Below are 15,030 nucleotides of genomic sequence, written 5' to 3' on the forward strand. Positions count from 1 at the left end.
ATGCTGATTATGCCACGGTGACTAACTGTTACCTGTGGCAAGGGAGAGTTGAAAATATTCCTACGTTTCAAGAGTCTCAAGCAGACTGTACTCTGTCTCAGGTCCTAAATGGTTTCCATCCAGGCCTGTCATGCAGGGGGCTATAGGGCAGCAGACAGCAGGACAGTTGAACGTGGGTCTCACTTTGCAGTAGGTACTCAAGTCAGTGTTTCTCCCTTGGCCTTCCCTTTTGTCCCTCTGCCTGCTCCAGCTTGTGTTTTTAGACTGTATTCTCCCTCATCTAATTCAGTAGAAGCAGAGACTCAGAAGTTTCATATGGACACCCAGCTCCTACCCCAGGAGCTGTGAGGGGGCCCTTTGCCTCCTGTCCCCTCCCTGTCACTTCCACCTTCGCTCTGGCTAAGCAACAGGATGGGGAAACAAAAAGAGCCTCAGATTTCAACCACAGAGTTTTCCAAAAGGCTTGATATTGGAGGCACCAGGTACCACTCACTCGAAGTAAAGTTAAAGGTGGGCTTAAAAACAAAACTGATTCGCCCTGGCCGGTTTGGCTCAGTGGTTGGAGCTTCGACCTGCGGTACAGAGAGACCCAGGTTCGGTTCCTGCTAAGGGCATGTACCTCGGTTGCAGTTTGTCCCCGACCCTGGTTGGTCGTGTGGGTGGCAGCCACTCAATGTGTCCCTTCACATCGATGTTTCTCTCTCTCTCTCTCTCTTCCTCTCTCTCCCTCCCGCTCTATCTGAACAAAAAATGGAAAAATGTCCTCGGTTGAGGATAAAAAAACAAAAAAAACAAAACTGATTTGCCCATTTGGTATGGCTCAGTGGCTGAGCGTCAACCCATGCACCAAGAGGTTGCTGGTTCGATTCCTGGTCATGGCACATGCCCAGGTTGTGGGTCAAATCCCCAAAAGGGGGCATGCAGAAGGCAGCCGACTGATGTTTCTATCTCCCCATCTCCCTCCTCCTTCTCTAAAATCAATAAAAAAAAAGTTTTTTTTAATGTTTTAAAAAAACACAAGACTGATTAAATGCCTATTATTTATTTATTTATTTTTATCCTCACCCGAGGACATTTTTCCATTTTTTTGTTCAGGTAGAGTGGGAGGGGGAGAGAGGAAGAGAGAAAGAGAAACATCGACACATCGAGTGGCTGCCACCTGCACGACCAACCAGGGCCGGGGACAAACTGCAACCGAGGTACATGCCCTCAGCGGAAACCGAACCCGGGTCTCTCTGGACCTCAGGCCGATGCTCCAACCGCTGAGCCAAACCGGCCAGGGCAAATGACTATTATTTTTAAGAAGCAATTAGAAATAGAGTGGGGAAGGCAGGAGGGGCCGGAGCAGGGAGGAGAGGGTCAATAGGGGAAAGAAGCAGGGACATCTGTAATATATTCAACAATAAAGATAAGTTTTAAAAAAATTCTTCTAGTTTGATGGCCAGAAAGTATTTTCTGGTCACACTACTCACTTCCTTGGTTGAGCTTCATACATCATTGGCCCATTGCTAAACCACATGCTTTATTTTTTTCTGTGTGTTATGGGTAATAAGCCTGTGTAGTTTGTTACTGTCATGCGTCTTTGTTTACAGAGACTTCCTCTTAGGAAAAGTTCCATTTCTTATGTGGTCAAACCTGCCGTGGCTCCCTTTCTACTATTTGAGTTTTGGGTTCCTCTTACAGGGGTTTTCTCCTCCCCCAGCCCCCCCAAATTGTACTTCATTCTAAAAAAAAAAAAGAAGAAGAAGCAATTAGGCTCCTAATCCCTCCTCCACTATCCTTAGTGAGTGACTGTTCCTCCTCCATCCCAGCAGAAGACACCAGGGACTTCCATTAAGAAAAGATGAGTCCGGCCAGTGTGGCTCAGGGGTTGAACATCGAGCCAGGCACCAAGAGGTCGCTGGTTTGATTCCCGGTCAGGGCACATGCCCAGGTTGTGGGCCTGATCCCCAGTGGGGGGCATGCAGGAGGCGGCCAATCTATGTTCTCGCTCATCGTTGTTTCTATCTCTCTCTCCCTCTCCCTTCCTCTCTCTCTAAAATCAATAAAGAAAAAAAAATTAAAAATAAGAAAGAAAGAAAGAAAGAAAGAAAGAAAGAAAGAAAGAAAGAAAGAAAGGGAGAGATAGAAAAGATGATCCTTGCCCAGCTAGTGTGGTTCAGTGGTTGAGTGTGGACCCATGCACCAAGAGGTCACCAGTTCAATTCCTGGTCAGGGCACACACCCAGGTTGTGGGTCAAATTCCCAGTTGGGGGCATGCAGGGCGGCCAGTCGATGTTCTCTCTCATAGATATTTCCATCTCTCTCTTCCTCTCCTTTCTTCTCTCTCTAAAATGAATAAAGAAAAAAAAAAAAGAACCCTGGCCAGTGTATTCAGTGGTTAGAGCATCAACCCTTGCACCAAAGGTCTTGGGTTTCACTCCTGGTGAAGGGCATGTACTTGGGTTGCAGGTTTGATCTTTGGCCCAGGTTACGGCATATACGGAAGGCAACCAATCAACGTGTCTCTCTCACATCGATGTTTCTCAATCTCTCTTTCTCTCTCTCTTTTTTCTCTTCTCCTCTCTCCCCTCCTCCTCCCTCTCTTCCACTCTCTCTAAAAATCAATGGAAAAAATATCCTTAGGTGTGGATTAGCAACAACAACAACAACAACAACAAAAAAAGAAAGAAAAGAAAAGATGAAACATTTTCTGGACTAGGTGACATTAGCCACAGTGGAGGACACAGGTGTCCCACCAGCAACAGGGTGTTTAAGCAGGGATACTCTATGTACTAAATGAGGAGGCCACCACCTCTCTGTTCCCATCCTGCAACCAGAACACTGGCAGGCAGCCTCATTCCCTCTACGCAGCACATTGGAAGAAACTTTTCTGTCAACTCGGACCAAGCCAGAAAAAGAGCTACAGATATTGACATCAGAGGTTTCCCAATGAACTGACCCAGCCAGATCACTCTGCAGCGAAGCCCTCAGTTGACCTGCCCCACATATGCCCATTGGCTTCCAATTAGCCTTTTCTGTGCCCCACTCTTAAATATGTGTGCAGACAGGAGTCCTCAGGAAAATGGCCAAGTGAGACCCAAGGACCACCCTAAACAGCAGGCCTAAAGAGCCGTGCATACGGACTGATCAGGTCAGAAGCACTGGAGAGATGTCCTCAAGATGATGAAACTGATGGAGCACCTGTTACATTTGAACACACGGAGAAATCTATACCACTCTGGGACTGAATTAGCAATAAGTATACAGAAAGCCAGGCAAATGAAAAATAAGACATTTAGTAACTCTGGGGATACCAGAATTATGCAGGAAAGGGAATATATCCATTGGGATAACTGAGAGGTTGGGGTAGGGGGTGGGGTAACAAGGTATGGGAAGTCTGTGGGAAGTCATTCCTCACCTTCCATAAGAAGAAGTCAAGATAGAGCCCCTGAAACTCTTCCATGGGTGCTAGAGGCAACACCACCAGCTTTCCAAGACATTCTCCCTTTTTTGCTTAAGTTCATCAGAATTATTTTCTTTTTTATTTTTAATCCTCACCGAGGACATTTTCCCATTTATCTTCAGATAGAGAGGGAGGGAGAGAGAGAGAAACATCGATGTGAGAGAGACACATTGACTGGTTGCCTCCCGCCGACCTGACTAGGGCTGGTGACCAAAAGCACAAATGAGGTATGTGCCCTTGACCAGAATCGAACCCAAGACTCTTAGTCTGGCAGGCCGACGCTCTAACCGCTGAGCCAAACCGGCCAGGGCAGAATTATCTTCTATTACTTTAAACTGAAGGAAATGTAGCTAAAATGTCAGCCCGTGGTCTTGGGCTACTCGCTTCCTATCCCCCAGCCTGGCGCTCCTACCTTTCAACAGCTTTCAACAGTCACCTTTCTCCACCTCCTCTCTCCCTTCTCAGCCTTCCTATCAGTATCTGCCACTCCCATTTACCAAAACTGACTTCCTTTGGTGGGCGTGCCCTGGCCTGTGTGTGTCACAGGGCAAGATGTTGAGAAACCTTCAATAGAGGAAGCCTGCCTAGACAGTCCTTGGCGGGGAGGGCCCAGGCGACAACGGAGCTGAGTTCCTAGAATTTAGGTTTGATTCCACTCATTTAGTACATAGAGTATCCCTGCTTAAACACCTTGTTGCCTGTGGGACACCTATGTCCTCCACTGTGGCTAATGTCACCTAGTCCACAAAATGTTTCATCTTTTCTTTTCTTTCTTTTTTTTTTTTTTGTTGTTGCTAATCCTCACCTGAGGATATTTTTTCCAGTCTTGAACTTCAGCTTTGACTGTCTACACTTCAAATCCCAAGTTGCTTTATTTATCATTTTTATCCCACCTATATCTTAGACAGATGTGAATCAACTTTAAAAATTAATAAAATAGAGGCGCAAAGACAATAAAAAACAATGAAGACAGACCAAAACTCAAGGAAAAAGGTCAGAGAAATGAATGTTTCAAGGAACCTGTGATGATAAATTGATATGACGAAGTGGTAAATCTTGTTCCAAGTTTGTTGGTGGATAAAACAAAATAGAAATCACATAATTTTGGAGTAACTCCGCATTAAAAAAACATATTGACTACTGAATTCGTCTGGATTTTGTTTGGCTGCATATAACAGAAAAAAAGTAATAGCAGTATGTTTCCTTTGAGGGTAAAAGACATCGGGAAGTAGGAAAACCAGGGTTAGTGTAGCACCTGGTTATCAGGGACCTGAGATCCCTTCTTGTTCAATACTCCCTGTCAAGCTACAGCTATCACACTTGCATTCCAGATGCGCGTAGACATGAAGAGTGTGAGGGTATTTCCCTTCTATTTTAAGGAGACTTCCAGGAAGTCCCATATAATATTTCCACATACATTTTAATACCTTGAACTTAATCACATGAACACACCCAGCTACAGAGGAATCTGGGAAATGTCATCTTTTAGCTGGGTACATTGCTACCCCAAATGGGATCATGAATGAAGGCTGAAGTAAGCAACTAGCAATTTCTGCTGCAAACACTCACTACATGGCAGGTGCATCTGGGCTCAAGAAATACAAAGGTGAAGATGACACAGCCCTTGGCCTTAAGAAATTCACAAATGTTAGTACGACACTAAAAATCAACTGAATATAATACCATCAGGAAAAAAAACACCATTTTATAAAGATGTGAACACAGAATTGTGGGAAGAGAAATGAGGCAGCAATGAGTTTTGTCTAGAGAGTCAGGAAAAGAGTCATAGACAAGACGACCGTTGAGTTGGGCCTTAAACAGAATAGAAATTCAGAGCAGAGGCGGAAGCATTCCAGGTGCAGGAAGGAGCATGCACAAAGAGAAGCATCAAAACAGGTAGATTCTTTGAAGGTAATTTTCATGAGTTTTGTGTGTCTTTAAATAGGGTTGTCAGAGCCCTGGTAGAAGATGAGGCCAAAATAATGTGGTGAAGGACCCCAAAATCTCCACTGAAAGGAGTGGCGATTCGGAGGGAACAGGAAGCCTTGAAGGCTTATAAACAGGAATATCATGGGATGAGGTCCTTATGTTCACGAGAGACCATTCCATGAGAGAAGTAATGAACTAAGACAGAGGGGACATGGGAAGCACAGCAACTGGCTAAGGGGTGAGCTAACTGTTCAAGTGACGTGTGTTACAGACCTGAACTAGGCAGGGGAGCACATGGGAATGCGGGCAGGGAATAGTTTTGAGAGACAAAAGTTGGCTGATCACAGGTTGGATGTGAAGAGTGAGGAAAAGGCAGAGACAACTAGAGGGCTCCAAGGTGTCTCGTTAACCCCTCAGTGGCTTTTGATTCTCAGTCTCTTCTACCCCTTCCTTAAACAAGGTACTACCATGCTGGCCGGTGTGGCTCAGTGGCTGAGCATCCTCTCCTGCACCAAGAGGTTGCAGGTTGGATTCCCAGTCAGGGCATATGCCTGGCTTTAGCGTTGGATCCTCAGTAGGAGGAGTGCAGGAAGCAGCTGATTGATGTTTTGCTCTCACATAGATGTCTCTCTTTCTCTCTCTCTCCCTCTCCCTTCCTCCCTCTCTAAAATCAATAAATTTTAAAAAAGTGTTTTTTAAATAAAATTAAATTAAGAAAAGGATAACATTGAAAGTTTTGAGTCATTTTAATTTTATTTATATATTTATTTAAAATCCTCACCCGAGCCCTGGCCGGTTTGGCTCAGCGGTTAGAGCGTCCGCCTGCGGTCCGGAGAGACCCGGGTTCGGTTCCCGCTAAGGGCATGTACCTCGGTTGCAGTTTGTCCCCGGCCCTGGTTGGTCGTGCGGGTGGCAGCCACTCGATGTGTCCCTTCACATCGATGTTTCCCTCTCTCTCTCTCTCTCCCTCCCACTCTATCTGTACAAAAAAATAAAATAAAATAAAATAAAATAAAATCCTCACCCGAGGATATTTTTCCATTTATTTTCAGACAGAGTTGGGGGAGGGGAGGAGAGAGAGAGAAAGAGAAACATCAATGCAAAAGAGACACATCAACTGATTGCCTTCCGCATGACCCGGACCAGGGCCTGGGACCAAACTGCAACTGAGGTACATGCCCTTCACCAGACTCGAACCCACAAGTCCTTGGGCTGAGGGTTGATGCTCTAACCGCTGAGGCAAACTGGCCAGGGCTGATTTTTATTTTTATTTTTTAGATAGAGTGGGAGGGAGGTCAGGGGAGAGTGAGAGAGAAACATTGATGTGAGAGAGACACACCAATTGGTTGCCTCCCACACCACCCCAGGGAGTCAGGGATCAAACCGACACTGAGGTATGTACCCTTGACCAGGAACGGAACCCTCAGTTCTTTGGTCTGTGGGCTGATGCTTGAATCGCTGAGCTAAGCAGGCCAGGGCAGTTTTGAGTCGTTTTTAAATACAACATTTCAACTTTCAGCCAAGAAACATGAGAAAATCACACACACTTGCTTTAATTTCCTCTCCCCTTGCCTCCTCCTTCTAATTTTGTTGGTCATATTATTTTGATATAGGAAAGGTTAACAATGTTTACGTTCCATTATTTCACCACAATTCCCACAGGTCGGTTCTTTTTGAAACGGATCTGGTGTTTTTACCATGACTTCATTTCTATTTTTGGAGCTATTCCTTTATTGATGGGATTTTGTCATCAAGTGGTGTTTTTTGTTTTTGTTTTTTAATCCTCACCCAAGGACATGTTTATTGACTTTAGAGAGAAAGAGAAACATGGATGTGAGAGAGAAACATTGATCCGTTGCCTACCACACACGCTCGACCAAGGATTAAACCTGAAAACTAGCTACGTGCCCTAACTGGGAATCGAACCTGAAACCGTTTGGTGTACCAGGACTGTGCTCCAACCAACTGAGTCACCCAGCCAGGGCAACTTGTGTGTGTGTGTTTTTTATATAGGTCTCACAGATTCTTGCATGCTTCAAAGGGTCTGTGTCTTTGTACTTAAAGGTCATGTCGGGTAAGATCTTTCTAGACGTTCATTATTCCTTTGACATTACTCTAGACCAGCGATTTTCAACCTTTTTCATCTCATGGCACACATAAACTAATTACTGCAATTCTGCAACACCCCCAAAAATATTATATTTTTTACTGATCTGACAAAATAAAATAGGTATAATTTTGATTCATTCACACTGAACGGCTATTGTTGTATTGGCTGCTGTAATTTTTTAAAATTTGATAATCTAAAGGAAAAAAGGTCAGTGCCCCTGACTAAATAGTCAAGTATTTGTGTTTTAAAAATTCTTTCAGCACATCAGTTGAAAACCACTGCTCTAGCCCTGGTCAGTTTGGCTCAGTTGGCTCCCATGCACCATAATGTCACCAGTTCTATTTCCGGTCAGTGCACATGCCTGGGTTGTGGGCTCAGTCCCCGGAAGGGGGCATGCAGGAGGCAGCCGATGGGTATTTCTCACATTGATGTTTCTCTCTCTCTAAAGAGCAATAAAAGATATTTGAAAAAAAAAGAAAATCACTGCTCTAAACATCACTCCACAGATCTTTCTAGACATTACTCCTTTATCGTCTCACATGGGTGTTGCTTTCGGGGTAGCCTAAGGCCAACTGACACTTATTCCTCTTATTGACTTACTTCTACTTGGACGTACTTAAAATTTTTTCTTTACTTCTGCATTTCAGCAACTCACCAATATCGACCTAAATCAGTGTATTATTTAGGATATAAATTCAGACAGAAACCCAAAAAATAGTGATTTTCAAAGAGATAATGTTTGTGTTTCTTATTTAATGATATAAAATGATATAGCAGCAATGCTCTAATGAAATTGTCAGGGGTTCAGGCTCTTTCTATTTCGTTGTTCTACCGTCTTTGTCGACAGAGACCAAGATGCATTTTCTAGCCAATAGGAAGGGGAAAGAGAAAGGGAAAAAGAATACAATCTTCCTTCTCTTTAAGCATATACCCAGAAGTTTCACATACTAATCTTTGGCTCACATTCCATTGGACAGAACTTTGTCATATGACCCTACCTAACTACAAAGAAAACTGGGAAACCACATATCCAGTTAACAATATTCTACTATAATAAAAGAAGGGAGGATGAATATGGAGAAAAATTAGCAGTCCTTGCTATGATGAATCTAGACTGGTGTTTTCCTGGGATATGGTCTGTCTTTTTTTTTTTTTTTTCAATGGTCTGTCCTTTCAATCTGTAAATTCAAATCTTTATTTCAGGAAAGTTTTTTTCTATAACATCTGTGAATATTTTTTTTCTGTTCCATTTATTGTATTTTCTACTTTAGGAATGCCAAGTATACATCTTTTGTACTTCTGTATGTCTTTTTTATTTTAACATTTGTACCTATTTTGTATTCTTTGTACATGTCTTCCATATTGATTGTCTTTCCTCTAAATATTTTTACAATGCTTTTTTTTCAGTTTCATTTTATTTTTGTGTTTTCAGTTATATTCATTCAGAAAACCATTTCAGTTGTATTTATTCCACTTTTTATTGCTTCTGATTGGGTGTTTATCTCTGTGAGCTTGCTATGTTTTGTTTTCTTTCCTTCTGAACTGTCAGCCTGGTTTGTATCTCTTTCTGTGGCCTTAGAATCTCTTCCTTCTTTCGTCTTTGAGTTCTTTGGTCAGAGAGAGACTATTTCATCTCACATTTCTTGAGATCATGGAGAATTATTAGCTGAACTCTGTTTCTTGAAATAATCCTTCTTCTGATGTATGTTTTTCATCTGATTTTTGCTTATGTGTCTGTCCTTTTTGGGGAGGTGGAAGTCACTTATGGTCTAGGAGCAGAGTGAAGGAAGTTGCATCATTCTGGAGACAGACTTACATTTTCTTTATTTTTTGCCCCATGGTTAATATTTTGGCATTTATACTTCAAGACAAATACATACATATTCTTTCCTTACAAAATGAGATGGCAATATACATACTATTTTTTCAGTCTGTGTTCTTCATGTCATATATAACAAAAATATTTTTATGTCATTAAATATATTTTCCCCAGCCTAGCTGGTGTGGCTCAGTGGTTGAGCTTTGACCCATGCACCAAGTGGTCACCGGTTCCCAGACAGGGTACATGCCCTGGTTGTGGGCCCAATCCCCAGTGTGGGGCATGCAGGAGGCAGCCAGTCAATGCTCTCTCTCATCGATGTTTCTATCTCTCTCTCCCTCTCCCTTCCTCTCTCTCTAAAATGAATAAAGAAAAAAATATATATATATATACACACATATATATATTTATATATCTCCCAGATTATTTAATTTTTTTTTTTTATCCTCACTCGAGGACCTTTTTCCATTTCTTGTTCAGATAGAGTGGGAGGGAGAGAGAGAAACACTGATGTGAAAGGGACACATTGAGTGGTTGCCACCTGCACGACCCATCCAAGGCCGTCTCCCAGATTATTTAAATAGTTCCATTCATTCCACTGGCATGAAATGACCAGTCTCTATTTATGGACATTTCTGTTGTTTCCAGTAATTTGGCACTGTAATTCAGGTGATGCATAATTTAAACTCTTACTTTGATTCTCGAGACTTAAAGCTAAAGTTGTAGAGTATCTCACAGGTTTCTCTCTCTCTCTTTCTTTGAGATATAATTCACATACCATTAAATTTACCATTTTAAAGTGTACAAGTCAGTGGTTTTAGTATATTTATTTTGTGCAATCATCACTTCTATCTGTTTCCAGAACATTTTCATCACTCTATAAAGAAACCCCATATCCATTAGCAGCCACTCCCCATAACCCTCTCCTGCTAGGTCCTGAGAATCACTAATCTACTTTCTGTCTCTATGAATTTACCTATTCGGAACTTTCCACATAAATGGAATCATGTATAAGTGGTCCTTTGTGACTGGCTTCTTTCAATAACCATAATGCTTTCAAGGTCCGCCCGTGTTATAGCATGTATCAGTAATTCGTTCCTTTTCATGGCCAAATAATATTTCATTGTCTGAATATGCCAGATTTTGTTTACCCATTCATCAGTTGATGGACATTTGTGTTCCCCCCACCCCACTTTTAGACTATTATGAAAAAGCTTCTATGAACATTTGTGTACATGTTTTTGTATGGACATATGTTTTTAATTCTGTTGGGTATATACCTAGTAGTGGAATTGCTGAGCAGACTTACTTTTTAAAAAAAATATGTTTTTATTGATTTCAGAGAGAGAAAGGGAGAGGTAGAGGAAGAGGGGGAGAGAGAGGTAGAAACATTGATGAGGGAGAAAGATCCATTGGCTGTCCCCTGCACGCCCCCCATGGGTGATTGAGCCTGGAACCCAGGCATGTGCCCTGACTGGGAATCAAACTGGTGACTTCCTGGTTCATAGGATGATGCTCAACCAACTGAGCCACATCGGCTGAGCTCCTTTTTTATCTATAATACATCATCTGTATATTGTATCATGTGTTCACCACCCCAAGTCAAGTCTCCTTCCATCACCACTATCCCCCCTTTACCCTCTTCTACCTCTCCCCAGGCTCCCTTTCACTCTGGTAATCACCTTACTGTTGTCTGTGTGTGTAAGTTGTTTTTTCTTTGCCTAATCCCCTCACCTTTTCCACCCAGCCCCCGATACCCTTCTCCTCTGACAGCTGTCAGTCTGTTGTCTGTATCTATGAGCCTGTTTTTATTTTATTAGTTTATTTTGGTCATTAGATTCCACATATGAGTGAAATCATATGGTATTTGTCTTTCTCGGACTGGCTTATTTTACCTAGCATAATACTCTCCAAGTCCATCCATGCTGTCACAGATGGTAAGATTTCCTTCTTTTTTTACAATCGAGTCTACTGATAAGCACTTGGGCTGCTTCCAGATCTTGGCTATTGTAAATAGTACTGCAGTGAACATATGGGTGCATATATTTTTTTGAATCAGTGTTTTGTTTTTGTTTTTTATATATTCCCAGAAGTGGAATTACTGGTCCATTTTTAATTTTTTGAGGTAACTCCATACTGCTTTTCACAGTGTCTGTACCAGTCTGCATTCCCACCAACAGTGCATATCCTCACCAACACTTATTTGCTATTATATTGATGATAGTCATTCTGACAGTCGTGAGGTGATACTTCATTGCTGTTTTAATTTGCATTTCTTTGATGATTAGTGACACTGAGCATTCTTTTCATATGTCTATTGGCCATCTGTATGTCCTCTTCAGAGACTTGTCTATTCAGGTCCTTTGCCCATTTTTAAATTGGATTGTTTGTTTTTTTTGGTGTTAAGTTTTATGAATTATTTATTAATTTTGGATATTAAGCCCTTATCATATGTATCATTGATGAAAATGTTCTCTCATTCAGTGGGTTGTCTTTTCATTTAGTTAATGGTTTCCTTTGCTGTGCAAAAACTTTTTAGTTTAATGTAGTCCCATTTGTTTATTTTTCTTTTTCCCCCCTTGCCTGAGGTGATATATCAGAAAAAAATATTACTACGATAAATGTCTTAGACTTTACTGCCTATGTTTTCTTCTAGGATTTTTATGATTTTGACCCAACACCATTTATTGAATACCACCTTTATCCCATTGTATGTTTTTGCTTCATTTGTCAAATATTAATTAACCATAAAGGCGTAGGTTTACTTCTGGGCTCTGTATTCTGTTCCATTGAACTATATGTCTTTTTTTTTTTTTAATTCCCATCTGAGGATATTTTTTCATTTATCTTCAGATAGAGTGGAAGACAAAGAGAAAGAGAGAGAGATATCGACTGGTTGCCTCCCCCATAACCCTGACCAGGGCTGGGGACTAAACTTAACTGAGGTACATGCTCTTGACGAATAGAACCCACGACTCTGTATGATCTTTTTAATGTATTGCTGTATCTGGTTTGCTAATATTTTGTTGAGGGTTTTAGCATCTATATTCAACAAGGATAGTGACCTATAGTTTTCTTTCTGTGTAGTGTCTTTATCTGGGTTTGGATAATGCTGGCCTCATAAAATGAGCTTGGGAGGCTTCCCTCCTCTGGAATTTTTGGGAATAGTTTGAGAAGGATAGGTGTTAGTTCTTAAAAAAAAAAAAAATTGTGGGGAGCGATGGGGAGGAGGGTGTCAATGGGGTAAAAAAGGAGAAACATCTGTAACAAAAATAAAATTAAAAAAATTTTTTTTCTTTATTGATTTTAGAGCGAGAGGAAGGGAGAGGGAGAGAGGGATAGAAACATCGATGTGAGAGAACATCAATCGGTCGCCTCTGCACGCTCCCCACTGGGGATTTGGCCCACAACCTGGGCATGTGCCCTGACCGGGAACTGAACCAGTGACCTCTTGGTGCATGGGTCGACGCTCAACCAGCGAGCCACACCAGCCGGGCAAGTTAGTTCTTTGAACGTTTGGTGAAATTCATCTCTGAAGCCCTTTGCCTCACTCCCACCTTGCATGGTACCTGGTGCTCTCAGAGTGTCTGCAGACATTGTGAACCACAGCTTCCTCCGGTTCGCTAATGTAGTTGCCTCTTGCTACTCCATCCTCCTTCTGTCTTTCGAAAGTTTGTTGAAATCTCTCATCTACTAATGTCTCCTGACTCCTGTGGGGAGTAAGCCCTTTTCTATTCCTTCACTGTCATTTTAGAAGGGTTTGGAGGAGAGACTATAAATAACAGCTTGCTTAAATGAAAGTTTCACTAATTACGCACAAGTCTTCCTGATCGTGGCTCATCTTTGAAAGAAACCAGCTATTTGTTAAAAATTAATTTCAAGAAAGATGAGGCAAGTGATCTGGACAGACCACAGTTTTAAGTTGACATTTTTCCTCAAACACTTTATCACCAAATCTGTTTTCTTCTGGGTCTGGGGACATACCCCTTCAGCTTTCAGGATATAGGAAGTCAGTGTGGCAATACTTCCTAAGATAAGTTTTGTTTTAATCCATTTGGTCTGCTATAAATAGAATACTACACACTGGGTGTCTTAAATAACAAGCATGTCTCACAGCTCCGGAGGATGAAAGTTCCAAGGTCACGACCCCAGCACATTTGGTGTCTAGTGGGAGCCTGCTTCCTGGTTCACAGACTCTTGTTTTCTCACTATGTGCACACGTGCAGAAGGGATGACAGAGCTCTCTGGGTCTCTTTTATAAGGGGCACAAATCCCATTCATGAGGGTATCAGTGTGACCTAATCATCTTTTATTTATTTTATTTTATTTTTGTTTTTTTGTTCAGGTAGAGTGGGAGGGAGAGAGAGGAACAGAGAGAGAGAGAGAAACATCGATGCGAAAGGAACACATCGAGTGGCTGCCACCCGCACGACCGACCAGGGCCAGGGACAAACTGCAACCAAGGTACGCGCCCTTAGCGGGAACCGAACCCGGGTCTCTCAGGACCGCAGGCTGACGCTCTAACCGCTGAGCCAAACCGGCCAGGGCCTAATCATCTTTTAAAGGCCTCACCTCCAGATATTATCACATTGGGGATTAGATTTCAACATATGAATTTTATTTGGTTGGGGGGAGGGGAGAGACATTCAGTGTAGAGCAGAGTTTCTGATAATTACTGTTCCCTCATTTCCCCTCCCTCATCCTCCCTCACCACCTGCAGGTTCCCCTCAGCTGGGAGGCCAGAGACATAGGCAATTAACATGGCTTATTTATTACTTTCTCCTCCGCACTAGGGTGGAGCTATTTCTCTGGAGTTGTTCCAGCTGTTTGTCATATGTTTCCAAACAATGGACCATTATGATGGGACTTCCAGAACCGTGTCTTCACCTTCACTTGGCAGTGCACAGCTTGCTTGTGTCATTAAAGCTGGAGACAGGTATCAGAATGGTTAGCACTGTCTGTAATAACAAAAAAATAGAAACATGCAAATGACTGCCATCACGGGGAAAGGTTGACACAGGATCACGTCCAACGGAACACAAGGCACCAATGAAAATGAGTGAGCTGTCGCTGCACGCAGCAGCAGAGATGCGTCTTAAAAACACACAGTTGAAGGGAAAAAATGAGTCACAGAGAATTATACTTTGTGATGTTCATAAAATAAAAAACTCTCCCAAATTAAAATATACATGAGTAGTAAAACTCTGAAGAACAAGAAGGCAATGATTAAGTCAAAATTCAGGATAGTAGGTACCCCTGGAGGGAGAGAAAAGGGTGTGACCAGGGAAATGCATACAGGACCTTCGAAGTCACTAGTTAAATTAGATTTTCTTTCTCTGGCTTATTTTTTAAAATTAGATTTTTAAAAGCTGGTTAGATACAACACAACAAAAAGAAGACAAAGAATTCAATTTAAAAATGGACAGAAGACCTGAATAGACACTTCTCCAAACAGGACATGCAAATGGCCAAGAGGCATGAAAAAATGCTCAACATCACTAATCATCAGAGAGATGCAAATTAAAACGACTATGAGATATCACCTCACATCTGTCAGAATGGCTGCCATCAACAAGTCATCAAACAAGTGCTGGCGAGGGTGTGGAGAAAAGGGGAGACTGCTGGTGGGAATGCAGACTGATGCAGCCACAGTGGAAAACAATATGATGTTTTCTCAAACTATTAAAAATTGAACTGCCATTTGACCTAGTGATCCCACTGCTAGGA

The sequence above is a fragment of the Molossus molossus genome, unplaced genomic scaffold (genome assembly GCF_014108415.1).
Source record: "Molossus molossus isolate mMolMol1 unplaced genomic scaffold, mMolMol1.p scaffold_m16_p_15, whole genome shotgun sequence".
Classification (NCBI taxonomy): domain Eukaryota; kingdom Metazoa; phylum Chordata; class Mammalia; order Chiroptera; family Molossidae; genus Molossus; species Molossus molossus.